This window comes from Phoca vitulina, unplaced genomic scaffold (assembly GCF_004348235.1).
Source record: "Phoca vitulina isolate PV1807 unplaced genomic scaffold, GSC_HSeal_1.0 scaffold6, whole genome shotgun sequence".
NCBI lineage: Eukaryota > Metazoa > Chordata > Mammalia > Carnivora > Phocidae > Phoca > Phoca vitulina.
The window spans coordinates 43,238,630-43,254,363 of record NW_022589709.1 but is presented as its reverse complement, the minus strand read 5'-3'; the positions used below and the strand labels follow the sequence as shown (position 1 = coordinate 43,254,363).

Below are 15,734 nucleotides of genomic sequence, written 5' to 3'. Positions count from 1 at the left end.
ATCTAACACCCAGTGCTCATCACAACAAGTGCCCTCCTTAATACCCATCACCCATTTAGCCCATCCCCCACCCACTTCCCTCCATTAACCCTCAGTTTGTTCTCTGTCATTAGGAGTCTCTTATGGTTTGCCTCCCTCCCTTTTTCCCCCTATGTTCATCTGTTTTTTTCTTAAATTCCACAAGTGAGTGAAATTATATGGTATTTGTCTTTCTCTGATTGACTTATTTCACTTACACCTTAATACACGTTACACAATAATACACCTTAGCTGCCTCCGGATAGTTTCAAATGGCAAGATTTCATTCTTTCTGATAGCTGAGTAATATTCCACTCTCTCTATTGATAGATAGATAGATAGATAGATAGATAGATAGATAGATTGATAGATAGATATAGATACAGATATAGGTATATATATGTATACCACCTCTTCTTTACCCATTCATTTGTTGATGGACGTTTAGACTCTTTCCATAATTTGGCTATTGTTGATAATGCTGCTATAAACATCGGGGTGCATGTGCCCCTTCAAATCAATATTCTTGTATCCTTTGGGCAAATACCCAGTAATACAATTGCTGGGTCATATGGTAGTTCTATTTTTAACTTTTTGAGGAACCTCCATACTGTTTTCCAGAGTGGCTGCACCATTTGCATTCCCACCAACAGTGTAAGAGGGTTCCCCTTTGTCTGCATCCTCACCAACATCTGTTGTTTTCTGGGTTTAGCTATTCTGACAGGTGTGAAGTGGTATCTCATTGTGGGTTTGATTTGTATTTCCCTGATGATGAGTGATGTTGAGCATCTTCTCATAGATCTGTTGGCCATTTGTATGTGTTCTTTGGAAAAATGTCTATTCATGTCTTCTGCTTATTTCTTAACTCGTTTTTAATGATACTAAAGAGTACTCTGGAGAAGGAGATGGGTGAAACAAGAAACATTTCCATAGCAGTAATAGCTATCAGCCTCCTCCTACTGGCAAGAGTGCAATAGAGTTGGACTTTGCTTTCAAATAGAACACTGGCCAGAGTGCCATGGACAAGAGTACCTTTTCTTCGTTTTTGAACTTTTTCTTAAGCTTCACATCAACTCTGATCGATTACTTATTCAATGATTTTTTTATTCATTCATATATTCACTTAGTCAAATAATCTGTTTTTGTATTTTTATGACCTATGTTTTGTTAGATGTAGGAAATGAAAGAATTCTTCCATTCATCAAAGGCATTGTTAAATGCCAGAAACAATAATTAATTTTTATCCAAATAACTTATTTAAAGCAAAGCAAATAATTATGGCAATGTTGTCATGCCCAAATTTAAAAAGCCAATTCTGTCACAGTGTACATAAACAGCACTACGGTATTTTCTCCCATGCATACTTATTTGTGAAATAAAAAAAATAAAAAAAACTTTTTAAAAATAATTGTGATTATTTGTATCCTCCTGCCTATCCATGTGAAGTTCCTTGTAGGTGAAACTTTTTTTTTCTTTTATTTACTCTTATAGTATCCTCTGATTACTCTTTCTACTTCACATACTAATCATTTTTCCTTTTCATGATATTTCCCTTAGACTGTACTGGCCACTCTTTAAAAACAAAAAACAAAAAACAACGTATTAGCATCTTCTGGTATCTTCCCTGACTTAATGCAGGTAACCGCACAATAAAAATACCTTAATAGGGGCGCCTGGGTGGCTCAGATGTTAAGCGTCTGCCTTCGGCTCAGGTCATGATCCCAGGGTCCTGGGATCAAGCCCCGCATTGGGCTCCCTGCTCCTCGGGGAGCCTGCTTCTCCCTCTCCCACTCCCCCTGCTTGTGTTCACTCTCGCTGTGTCTCTCTCTGTCAAATAAATAAATAAAATCTTTTAAAAAAATAATAAACAGTTCAGTGTGATACTATAATGAGACAGAGGGGCAGAAAAAGAACAGAAAAAGCTAAATTGATCTTCTTTTGTATATTCTCCATAAATCATTTTGTATATGTATTGGTGATACTCAAATGGTTCAGCTTTATTGTGCTGCTATCTAGTAGACATTTTGGGGCTTTTTTAGATTAAATATTTTAGCACAGTTATGTATCCAATGGTAGTAAATGCCATCTCAAGTGTTCCATTAAAAAAAGCAGATACAATTAATTTTTTGTTATATGATACAAAATTCATTCACAACCAAGAATAAGTTTTAAATTACTTATACAGAAATTGAGATTGTTCATCATTACAAATAATTCCATCTGGCAGGGATTCATAGAACCCACTTCACGCCATGACTCTTGATGAGTTGACTGTTCCTTACTGTGACATATCCTTTTATCTTAACTGGAAACCTCAGGAGGTAGACTGTGTTCATAATTGAAAACATAATTGAAAACAGAATTCACACAATGTCATTTAAAAAGTGAAAGTTATGATTTGCACATTTATTGTATTGAAGTAAAATTAATCATATACCAGAAATATAGATGTCAAATTTAGTAGTATTTTAATAAACCATGAACAATGGCATGCAAGGAAAAAAATACATAGTTGAAAATAAATTTCCTTTCTTAATACATTGCTTGCCTTATTCATAAAAAAGCATCTTGTTTTCTGAAAGTGATCTGATCTTATGTCTGGATGTTGAGCCTCATTATTTATATATCTGTGCTTGTACAGTGTAGTCATTCAGAACGCTGACTCTGAAACAGAATAAACAAACTGCTCTGGTTTGAATGCTATATCTACCTCTTACTAAATTCATGACCTTGGACAAGGATCTTAACAAAATTAGGTCTCAGTTTCCATATCAGCAGAATGGGGATAACAATATTAGCCATGAAAGAGTGCTCTGAAGTACTAAAACCCCAAAGTAAATGGAACAGTCTTTTGTCCTTTTCCAACCCCTTAGGGAAAACTATAGTCAGTTATTTGTGTCCTTTCGTACTTATCTCTCTACTTCCAAATAATTTGTTTATTTTTCTGTCTTGATTTAATTAATTCAGTATTATCTTTTTATTTCTTTTTGTATTGTTTTCTAATCACCCTCCCTTAGCACTTTCTTCCAAGTTGTTTTGGAGACATAAGCCCTACAGTTTAATAAAAATAATTTGTATAATGTCTTCATCACTTACTAGTTATGTGATATTCAGCATCATATTTATTCTCTTTATCGTCAGATTTGAATGAAAACAATAATACTACCTACCCTACAGCATGCTCAGGAAAATTGAGTAAAACAATATATATAAACTAATCAGCACAGGGGCTAATATGATTGCTCAATTATTATTTTTATTTCTCTAAGTCCTAGCCTCTGGAGTTCCAGTTTCTGTCTTCACCCAGCTAGATGTTCATTCCTTACCTAATCTGCTCTATCCTAGTTCCTAAAATCCTATTTCTGATGAAACAAACCAAAAAAATTACCAGCAGCTCCCGGCCTTTCCAACCACACATGTAACATCTGATTTCAGGACTTGGAAATCGAGTCTTACCTGGAATCCCACAACTTGAAATATTATTAAAAAAATCAGAGCTGCCAGTCTGCTTTTCTGTCAGCATACCTGGTTTCCTGTGCTCTGTGGACAAATTCTGAGAATTTTTGGCTGTGAGTAATAAACCACCTCCACCTCTCCCCGCAAACATACTTTTTTGATAGCCTAGTTCTCTAAACTGAAAATTCTGCCTTAATTATTCAGTCATGGGTCAGTTACTTTTATATAACCTCAGACTGTCCTAAGTTGAGATCTACCTCAACCATCTTTGCCCTACACTAGATCCTACTTTCTACAACCATTTATGTGACTACTGTTTCATATGGACTTATCTCCCAAGGTTAAGCTGAAATGAGGCTACCTCCCAGAAACACCTATTACCATGTACTCACTAGGTTGGATTTGAGTCTTGGTTGAGCTTGACTGGGTTTGGTTATTAAGTTGGCCTGCATTTCAGTAACATATTTCCTAGGGAAAGGTTTTCAGTTAGTCCAAATGATATCATCTCTTTCCAGAGTAAATAATATAGTGTGTTCAAATATAGAAAATAACTACATTTGCTTTATATATTGTACCTTTTATATTAGAAAAAAAATTGATGTCCTTGGATTCCATTAAGTCAGTTCAAAAACTAATAAAATTGCAACATAATAATATGAATAATAAAAATAATTTGATGATTTATGAATGGATGAAAACTCACTATTACCTACATTTTAAATAAGAATTTTATTTTCCTTCAGACTCTTTTCTTTGTATCTATGTTTCATATCCTCTTCTTGTGTTTCACACCTCATTTACTTTTCTTTAGACCTCTTTCTGTCCTGTATTTTATTCATTCCATTTTATTTATGTTTCTCTCATCTACTGAGACCTCCCCACTGGCATTATAGATATTTCTTGGCAAGAGGTGACTTGTTTTTCATTTCTTTGCTCTATTATTTTCTTTCCTGAAAAATTCAATGAACAAATATATACTCACGTGAATATTCCATCACAAAAGGAACCTAGGAGGAAGGTGATATAGGTCATTTTCAATGCCCTTTTCCCCCCATTCTCATGGCTCTGGGGCTCCCTAATGCTTCATGTTTTCTTTCCCATAGATTAGTAGATACTTTTGTATAACATTCATCTGGGAACCACTTGATCTTCTGTGAATTTGTCACTATAGACCTAAATTAAGGCAGTTGGCAGAAGTCACTGCTGCAAATAGGTAGCTTACAAAAGGGAGATCCAAATAACTGATGGTAAAGCAATAAATATTTTTTCCCCTACTTTTACCTGCTTTCCCATTATGTACAATTCACAAATTTGAAATTCCTTCTGCAAGAAGTGAAACATTTTTTTTTTTGTCATTTAATTTCCATTTTGGTTTCCTTTAAAGTGTGTCTTTTTTTTTAAAGCCACATAAGTTTTGTATTACCAAACTAGAGTTAAGAATTTATGCTAAGAATGTTGGTAAAAGTAAACTTTAAATTTGATTATGTTTTAATAAAACGAAATAAAAATATCCTTTGTTTTGAATCATTATTATGATTGACTCTATTCTATCTTATAAAATCTCTCTATAAATCTGGTCTAAATAATATTTCAATTATTAATTCATTAATTGTAATTTTTCCACAGACCTTGTGGTTATACCAAAATATGTGCATCTAACACTAAACAAAGGAAAGATTACATTAGACTTACCTGATAAATCTTGTCTTTGCATGATTTATCTTAATGCCAAGTATTTATCAATGAAACATAAGCAACAGTTTTAATTGTCTGTAAAATTATATACCTAATCTGACTCATATTAATTTCTCTGGAGACATCTCTTACTTCTATTAACTCACAGCTTTTCAAGATGTCCTTTCAAGCTCCCTTTGACTTTTAAACCTTTAAAGACCTCGTTCCCACTCGCTAGAAATAAATACCTCACCCCTCTCTGTAGGGAATATACAGACAAATCTATTCAGTTCTCAGTTGAAATGTAGTTTTATAAAAAAAATCCATCCTAGGGGCACCTGGGTGGCTCAGTCAGTTGAGCGTCTGCCTTCGGCTCAGGTCGTGATCCTGGGGTCCTGGGATCAAGTTCCACATTGTGCTCTTTGCTCAGTGCGGAACCTGCTTCTCCCTCTGCCCCTCCCTGCATTCGTGCTCTCTCTCTCTCTCACTCTAGTGCAAATAAATAAATAAATAAATAAATAAATAAAATCTTTTTAAAAAAATCCATCCTAAACCCTGCAGATTAGGATAGGTCTGTGCTCTCAGAGCTCCCTTTCCTTCCCTTTGTAGCAGTTATCACAAATGCAGTCAAGCACACATTAGCATGATTAGTTATTATTAACTGCCTTACTATATGCAAAGTTCCATATCAATTGTTATGCTGTTCATTGCTGTATTTCCAGTTCTTAGCACTTACAGTATGTCCCAGCTCTGGCATATATTAAGTGATTGGCAAATATTTGTTCAATTAATTAATACATCAATGAAAAGGCAGGTGACAGTATAAGTAATATTGAAGTAAACGTAAGGTGCTCAAGACTATAGTCTTTTTCCATATACGTATAAAATCATAGGAAGTAAAAGACTGTTCAGAAACATAAATAAAAACACATAAAAAGCAAATATAGAAATATATATTTTAAACCTGACACTCAAATTTAGCATTATTTGGTACTATCAAGAAATTTATTTGTGATTTCTTTCACTGTGAAACTCAGAATTACAGTCAAATCATTCCTAAGCTTTCAGTCTCAAAGGGATATGAAATCATTAAGCATACAGACTTTAATTAAAAGTCACTTTCAGCTCTATCCTTAAAGAAAAGTTAGTGTTATTACATTATATAATTTACTATATTCCCATCAACACCATGGATTATTGCATTTCCAAGGTATTTTCTCAGTCTATAAACATATTTTTTCTTCATAAGTACTTTTAAAATGCTAGGTTCATTTTTTTTTATAATTTCAAAAACCCAAAAGGACAAACAAATATAATATCACACATCTATGTTGAAAGAAATGGAGTTCCATAGATTCAGGGTATAATTATTCACTGAGGATATAATATGAAACTTTTCCCAAAATGAATTGCTTACTGAACCCTTTTAATATGGAAATCTGAAAACTCTTCTACACTAAACTCTTATTCTTTCAACAAATATTAGTTTAACATATACCATAGTCTATACCACCATGTACTATATTCTATACTCACTTTTTTAAACCCTGTGTGTGTGTGAGAGAGAGAGAATACCTATGCATACACAACATACAACAGGAAGTCACAGTCTAAGTGAGAAATAGAAGAGTTAATCTTCTATTTTAATATAAGTTGAAGATTTTTAAATGGTTTTTAACCATGTATTAGTTTTGCCTCAATACAGGAGACTTTGCAAAACCTTCATAGTGTAGGTGTCACCTGAATTGAGTCTTAATTGATGTGGAAGAACTATACTGTTACACTTATTATACCTTGAGCATAATACCTGAGAAATGGAAAAAAAACAAGATTAGAGAGAGACTGGGATTAGACCAGGAATTACATTTCATGCAAAGTACTTTAAATGTTATTTTCTAGAAAATGGAGGCCATTGAAGGATTTTTAGCAAGAAAGCAACAGGAGGGTATTTTCAGCAATGTGGAAAATGGTTGAGAGGAGGACTATACATAGATGACAACAGGAAGATCATTACATTCAAACAAGAGATTATGAGGATGTGAATTAATACAGTGGTACTAGACCTGCAGAGATTCAGATGGACAGGAAAGATTATATAACAGGAATCAGTGACCAGTTGGTTGTGGAAGATAAAGGAATAGGAGAAGCTCAGTTCCAAACTTAGGTGCCTGAGTAAATGAGGCTATTAACTAGCCTAGAAAATGAGCAATGGATTTTATATTGAGATTAATTATGAATTCAAATTTAGCTGCCAGAGATTGATTTGATTATGGATCATCTATGTGGAGTTTCAGAGTTGTATAAATAGGGAAAGATTAGATATATAGATGTTGGTTTAGATAGTTCAAGTGTTGGTTGTACTTTGAGGGTTGTATACATAGATAATTAAAATCTAGACCACAGATGAAATTTTCAGAATTCATAATGGCTAAGAAGAATTAAAAAGGAGAGGCTGGAAAGCAGAGAAACTGCATTTAGGGGTAGGAGAAGGAAAACACGGTGAATAGTGTGGCCAGAATACAACGTGGTCTCAGCGTGGTATGGTCCAGAGAACAGGATTTTTGTTAGTTTAGGGAATCTTCTCTGAAATTAACGATGACTTTCCCAGGTTTCCAGAATATGATTGGATGGAATTGCTTCCAAGGTTTATCTGGTCACTCTTTATTATTATTTTTTTAAGATTTTATTTATTTATTTGTGAGAGAGAGAGAGCATGAGACAGAGTGTGTGTGAGAGAGAGAGCACAAGCAGAGGTGGTGTGGGGGGAACAGAGGGAGAAGCAGGCTCCCTACCAAGCAGGGAGCCTGATGCGGGACTCGATCCCAGGACCCCAGGATCATGACCTGAGCCGAAGGCAGACACTTAACCAACTAAGCCACCCAGGCACCCTGGTCACTCTTTATTTACTACCTAATACAGTACTAATAAAGGAGCTGACAATAAGATTTACACAAGCTGTCCATCTTTCTTTGAAAGTAGGCAAGTCTTTCTATAGCCAATATTTTACTTTCTTCCATAAGTCTTAAAGACCCCTGATCTTATCCAGGGGAATAAAATATATGCATCATAAAAATATAAACTAGACAATGTGTTCCCTCTACACATATAGAATGTATACTAATATTATAACATGCCTGAAGACATGGTTAACTTAGAAAAGCATGCACTGGAGATGGGCATATAAAATCCTTTTAACATTTCTTGTGAGACTGGTTTAGTGAACTCCTTTAGCTTTTGCTTATCTGGAAAACTCTATTACTCCTTCAATTCTGAACGATAACTTTGCCAGGTAGAGTATTCTTGGAAGTTTTTTTGTTTTTGTTTTTTTTTCCTTCAGCCCTTGGAATATATTGTGCCACTCTCTTCTGGCCTGCAAAGTTTCCACTGAAAAATCTGTTGTTAACTTTATGGGAGTTTTCTTGTATATTTTTCTCTTTCTGGTTTTAAGATTCTCTCCTTGTCTTTAACTTTTGACATTTTAATTATAATGTATCTTGATGTGGGTCTCTTTGGGTTCATCTTATTTGGAACTCACTGGATCTGGATGTTTCTTTCCCCAGGTTAGGAAATGATAAAAACTACTAGGTGTTAAAAAAATATCCAAGTGATAAATATATATTTAGGTGACTGTTATCATGGGTGGATTAACTGGTATTTATTAGAATGGGGGCATTTATTATTTAATTACTTAGATTCCTTCAAAATAGACAATCTCTACACTTCACTGGCATGTTTAAGTTAACAAAACTTTTTGTTAACTACAGAGAAACAGTTATCTATGGGAAAGGGGAATGGGCAGGCATAGCTTTTGAGTACCTGCTCTATGCAGGAAGGACCTTTTATCTGATGCTGGAGAAAGTGACACTGACATTCAAAGAACTCAGAACTTATCACGACTAGAATCTAGTGCCATGAGGACGTAGAAGACTTCGGGGTGGTTTTTTGTTTATTTGTTTGTTTTTAAGTCTATATACTTGTGTGTGGGTGTGTTTACATAGAGATTTAATTCATGACTCTTCCAGAATACTATAAACCTCATCAGCAAAGGGGTCATACCGATAAGTCTATGTATTTTTTGACTGATTCATAGTAGCACCTGGGATATAGTAAGCGTTCAATAAATATTTTTTGAATGAATGAATAAATGATGAATAAGTGAAAAGTAATCACAGTGAACAAAAAAGTAATCAAAGGATTTCAAAACTAGAAGAAAGGTATAAATAAAGGGCTATGGAAACACGTAGAGAGAGATAGTAAATTCTGACCAGACTGTTGGGCCACACACATGGGATGGAAGAATCAACATCTGAGCTGAATCTTGAAGAATAGAGTTTTGACAAATGCTCCAGTGGGGTGGAGCTCAAAGGGACAGCCTTTCTGCAGAGAAAATTTCAAAAGATCAGAGATAAGAAAGTGCATATTCAATCTGGAGAGTAGAAAGCAGTCTGGTGTTATTACATTTGAAAGAACCTGGTGGAAGACAAGAGTGATCCAAAGAGTGTGATAAGAGATAAGACTGAAGAGGCTGTTTGGAATCAGAATGTAAAATGAATTGTACTATACTTTGGATTTTATCCTATAGCCATGAACTTCAAATAAACAAAAAGAAGAAGGAGAAGGAGGAGGAGAATGAAAGAATACTAAGAATTCTGCTAAAATTGTTAGAATTATTAAGCACTAATTTCAAAGAGGTCTGAAAATTTGCATTTTATCATTTTAATTTTGCTCACTTGAATATTGCGTACATATTTGAGATTTTAAATTGTACAAATTAGTATTTTCAAGTTCAAAAATTTTCAAACTTTCCATGTTATATGTTCCAGTTCTAAAATAAGTCAATGTTGATTTAAAGGATAAAAGTCTATACCATGCCTTAGAAAAACCTGGGTGGCTCAGTTGGTTGAGTGTCTGCCTTCAGCCCAGGTCATGATCTTGGGGTCATGGAACCAAGCCCTGCATCAGGCTCAATGCTCAGTGGGAAGCCTGCTTCTCCCTCTCCCTCTGCCTGCTGCTGCCACTGCTTGTGCTCTCTCTGTCAAATAAATAAAATCTTTAAAAAAAAGAAAAGAAAAGAAACAAGTTTGAAAAAAAGTAAATAAATTTGACCATCTAGAAAAACAAACCAACTCACTTCTTAATATAACAGTTCATACCAGAAGATATTAGAACAATCTATTTAAGATACACACAAGCAAACGAAATGTGAGCCAAGGATTTTATATCCATTCAAAACTGGTATAAAGGCCAAAGATAATCTGTTATGAATATAAGAGAACTCAGGACCTATGAACATTTCCTAGAGAGTCTACTAGAGTTCAAGCTTCAGACTACCAAAAAAATCAAGGGACAAGTTTGAGTAATATGTCTAGTGGCAAAAATTGAACAAATTTATCTGTAGAACAAAGACTAAATCCTATGTATAAAGGTTTTATTTTATATAAACTCTATATATTTTCTGAAAAAAATTGATATAAATGCACACAGTCGTGAAAGGATAACTAATATTCTCTCTCCAAGGCTTAATAGTGATCCAACAAATGCCCCTGACCTCCACATTATACTTACAGCTACGGAAACATCTATATTTGGTGTTGGTCTTGTTAATTAGCCAAAAACTCCTATTTGGCCTTCATTTTGGTCTTAGCCTTTGGGAGGCTAATTTAATGTTATATCTGACATTCTTCAAATTGTACATGGTCAAGTCACCATCATCATATCTAGTCAGTATAAAAATGTGAAAAATATAGCACTGAGCATGTCATCTCATTTATTGTTTATCTCTTTTGAACAAATAAATGATTATGTAATTGAAAATATAATACAAATCAAAATAATGGATATTAAATTATATTTTAGTTCTAATATGCTTGGGCAACTAACATTCATAATATTAAAAAATGAACTTTGTGAAGTACATTTATTTATTTAAATGCATTTATATCCCAAGGAACTCAAGAAAATATCTTACTTGAAACTTTTCTAAAGCGATAGTGTAAACAAGTGAATGTAAAAAAAACTATGTGCATGGGGGCACCTGGATGTCTGTTAGTTAAGTGTCCAACTCTTACTTTCAGCTGACATCATGATCTCAGGGTCAGGATGCTCATGTGTACCTGCACTCTCCTCTCTCTCTCTCAAAAAAAAAAAACCTATGTGCACGTATATAAATATATGTATATCTGTATACACACACACACACACACACACACACACACACACACACGCATGCTTGAAGGCAACAATCTACTCCTGACTATAGTGTGAAAGCATCTTTTCTTTTTTTCCTCTCTTGTATTTTAATCTATTTGTGTGTTTATTTTATTTTACTTTTTTATTTAAATTCAATTAGCCAACGTATAGTAGTACAGCATTACTTTTTGATATAATGTTCAATGATTAGTTGCTTATAACACCCAGTCCTCATCACATCTTTTCTTTTTTTTTTTTTGTCAGACACTCTTATGCTTTATTCTTTTTTGTTTTTTTATTAACATATAATGTATTATTTGTTTCAGAGGTACAGATCTGTGATTCATCAGTCTTACACAATTCACAATGGTCACCATAGTACATACCCTCCCCAATGTCCATCACCCAGACACCCCATCCCTCCCACCTCCCTCCACTCCAGCAACCCTCAGTTTGTTTCCTGAGATTAGGTCTCTTATGGTTTGTCTCCCTCTCTGGTTTTGTCTTGTTTCATTTTTCCCTCCCTTCCCCTATAATCCTCTGTCTTGTTTCTCAAATTCCTCATATCAGTGAGATCATATGATACTTGTCTTTCTCTGATTGACTTATTTTGCTTAGCATAATACCCTCTAGTTCCATCCACGTCGTTGCAAATGGCAAGATTTCTTTTTGATGGCTGCATAATATTCCATTGTGTATATATACCACATCTTCTTTATCCATTCATCTGTTGATGGACATCTAGGCTCTTTCCATAGTTTGGCTATTGTGGACATTGCTGCTATAAACATCGGGGTGCACGTGCCCCTTCAGATCACTACATTTGTATCTTTGGGGTAAATACCCAGTAGTTCAATTGCTGGGTCATCCAGTAGCTCTATTTTCAACTTTTTCCAGAGTGGCTGCACCAGCTTGCATTCCCACCAACAGTGTAAGAGGGTTCCCCTTTCTCTGCATCCTTGCCAACATCTGTCATTTCCTGACTTGTTAATTTTAGCCATTCTGACTGGTGTGAGGTGGTATCTCACTGAGGTTTTGATTTGTATTTCCCTAATGCAGAGTTATGTTGAGCACTTTTTCATGTGTCTGTTGGCCATTTGGATGTCTTCTTTGGAAAAAATGTCTGTTCATGTCTTCTGCCCATTTCTTGATTGGATCATTTGTACTTTGAGTATTAAGTTTAATAAGTTCTTTATAGATTTTGGATACTAGCCCTTTATCTGCTATGTCATTTGCAAATATCTTCTCCCATTCTGTCGGTTGTCTTTTGGTTTTGTTGACTGTTTCCTTTGCTGTGCAAAAGCTTTTTATCTTGATGAAGTCCCAATAGTTCATTTTTGCGCTTTTTCCCTTGCCTTTGGCGATGTGTCTAGGAAGAAGTTGCTGCGGCTGAGGTTGAAGAGGTTGCTGCCTGTGTTCTCCTCTAGGATTTTGATGGATTCCTGTCTCACATTTAGGTCTTTCATCCATTTTGAGTCTGTTTTTGTGTGTGGTGTAAGGAAATGATCCAGTTTCTTTCTTCTGCATGTGGCTATCCGATTTTCCAAGCACCATTTGTTGAAGAGACTGTCTTTTTTCCACTGGACATTCTTTCCTGCTTTGTCAAAGATTAGTTGACTGTAGAGTTGAGGGTCCATTTCTGGGCTCTCTATTCTGTTCCATTGATCTATGTGTCTGTTTTTTTGCCAGTACCATACTGTCTTGATGATGATAGCTTTGTAATAGAGCTTGAAGTCCGGAATTGTGATGCCACCAGCTTTGCTTTTCCTTTTCAACATTCTTCTGGCTATTCGGGGTCTTTTCTGGTTCCATACAAATTTTAGGATTATTTGTTCCCTTTCTTTGAAAAAAGTTGATGATATTTTGATAGGGATTGCATTAAATGTGTAGATTGCTCTAGGTAGCATTGACATCTTCACAATATTTGTTCTTCCAATCCATGAACATGGAACGTTTTTCCATTTCTTTGTGTCTTCCTCAATTTCTTTCATGAGAATTTTATAGTTTTCTGAGTACAGATTCTTTGCCTCTTTGGTTAAATTTATTCCTAGGTATCTTATGGGTTTTGGTGCAATTGTAAATGGGATCGACTCCTTAATTTCTTTCTTCTGTCTTGTTGGTGGTGTATAGAAATGCCACTGATTTCATATCCTGCCACTTTACTGAATTCCTGTATGAGTTCTAGCAGTTTTGGGTTGGAGTCTTTTGGGTTTTCCACATAAAGTATCATATCATCTGCAAAGAGTGAGAATTTGACTTCTTCTTTGCTGATTTGGATTCCTTTTATTTCTTTTTGTTGTCTAATTGCTGAGGCTAGGACTTCTAGTACTACGTTGAATAGCAGTGGTGATAGTGGAGATCCCTGCCATCATCACATCTTTTCAAGTGATATGCAGAAGCTTTACTTTCTAGTATTACTTCAATAAATTTGCATAATCACTTTCAAACAAACTTCTAATCCAGGAGATAAGTCTTTACCTTATTCAATTGCTTTCGAAGAGAATAAGAATTAAAGCTTAATGACTTGGTGGCAGCATTACCATTGCCAGTTTCCTCTATGGGTAGATTTAAAACCAAAGTAAAAGCATTTCTCTTATTCACTGACCCATCAGCTAAGTGTAAGAGTCCCTTTTAGAAATACAAATCTCATTTTTAATAAATCACAGTAGCAATTTAATATTTTCATATTTTAAAAATGAAAAAGTTATTGATTCTCCCTTATAATAAGATTTGACTATTTTAAATTATATGAAATATCATAATTTATTATATTTACTTATATTATTCAGTTAATTCTTATACTCCAATAAATTCATTCCATGATGCTCGTGTTCAACTGTAGCCCTAGTTTTAACCAAATATTGAGCTTAACTTTGGTCATTTTGTAGTCAGCTAAATGTACCTATATCCACAACTATTCATACATCCAGTTTAAGTATTACAATAATCTGAAGCACTCTTCCATAAATCTTCTGAAAACTCCTAAAAACTCGTGTTCAAGTGAATTATTAAATCTCTCTAATGTTCACAAATAGGAACCTCAATGCAGTTGTTGTAATTCAGTAAGACTAGTTCTAAATAATAATTCTCCTTCAATGTGGGAATTAATGTGGCTTCCACATTTTTAGTATTACACTTAATAAACATTGCTGAGCACAATTTTTTTCTTTGAAATAGAATATTTTCAAAGGCTACATTTCTAGAAATGTAATTCATATTTGAAAAGGTATGAACATTTTAAGTCTTGTGGTACTTATTTCCAAGATTATACCCATTCATTCTACCACCAGCAGTTCATGCAGGTAATGGTCATGTATTTAATAGAGCTGACCCTGCTGTCAAATGTTCTCTTCCAGCATGTGATACACAACTCTTTTTTGTTGAGTAATTCTTTTAACTGGGTAATTCACAGTGAAATAGTCATAATGATGAGGTGTTTCTTTTTTCTTTTATTAATTTCAAATTTGTTAGGCAAAATGAGTACTTACAACTTTATTGTGAACTCTACAAAAAAGGTCATCTTTATCCGTATCATGTATTAAACACTTGAATATCAATAATTACATTAATTTCACAGAATTCTATCACTTCTCGGCCTTTTGGCTAAGATCAAGTGTAATTTCACAGAATTCACTTTTCAAAATGTCCATATAACTTTCTTTTTCACTAGTGTCTAAATGGATTTCAATTTGCAGATACAATAATATCTTTATAAGTGTTATACAAAAGAGGTTCTCTAGTTTATGCATTTTTCTAGATTTTAAATGAATCATAAAATCCCCTTGAAAAAATAGAAAAAAGAACTGTTACACTGTGCCACAATAACAAAACAAAAATGATCATGATGTTAGTAAAATACTTATTGTTTACATTGTCTCAGATCATTGCAGAATTAAGAAAGGAATAAAGAAAAGGAATAATAGCCTTTTATAATAGATATAAATATTGTATCAGTGTTCCAGAGAAACAGGACTAATAGGATATAGATATAAATACAGATATAGATAGATATAGATATGCAGAGAGATTTATTTTAAGAGATGACTCATGCAGTTGTGGGTTCTAGCAAGTCCAAAATCCATAGGGCCGACTGGTAGTGTGGAAACGCAGGCAGGATTTTTATGTTACAGACTTGAAACAGAATTCCTACTAACTAATCCAGGAAACCTCAGCTTTTGCTCTCAAGGCCTTCAACTGATTAGATGAGGCCAATCCACATTATTGAAGGTAAACTCAATGATTATAAATGTTAACCACATCTAAAAAATATCTTCATAGCAGCTGCTAAATTAGTATTTGACTAAGCAGTTGGATACCATGGCCTATTCAAGTTGACACAGAAAATTTAACCATCCCAGGTATTTTATATTGATCGCTATAAATCATATCCAAAAAAA

General features: G+C 34.3%; 1 pseudogene; it reads left to right on the top strand.

Annotated features, from left to right (window-relative positions):
• The first annotated feature begins 14,920 nt into the window (after window positions 1–14,920).
• LOC116632526 lies at window positions 14,921–15,063 on the top strand (annotated as a pseudogene).
• Window positions 15,064–15,734: the final 671 nt, after the last annotated feature.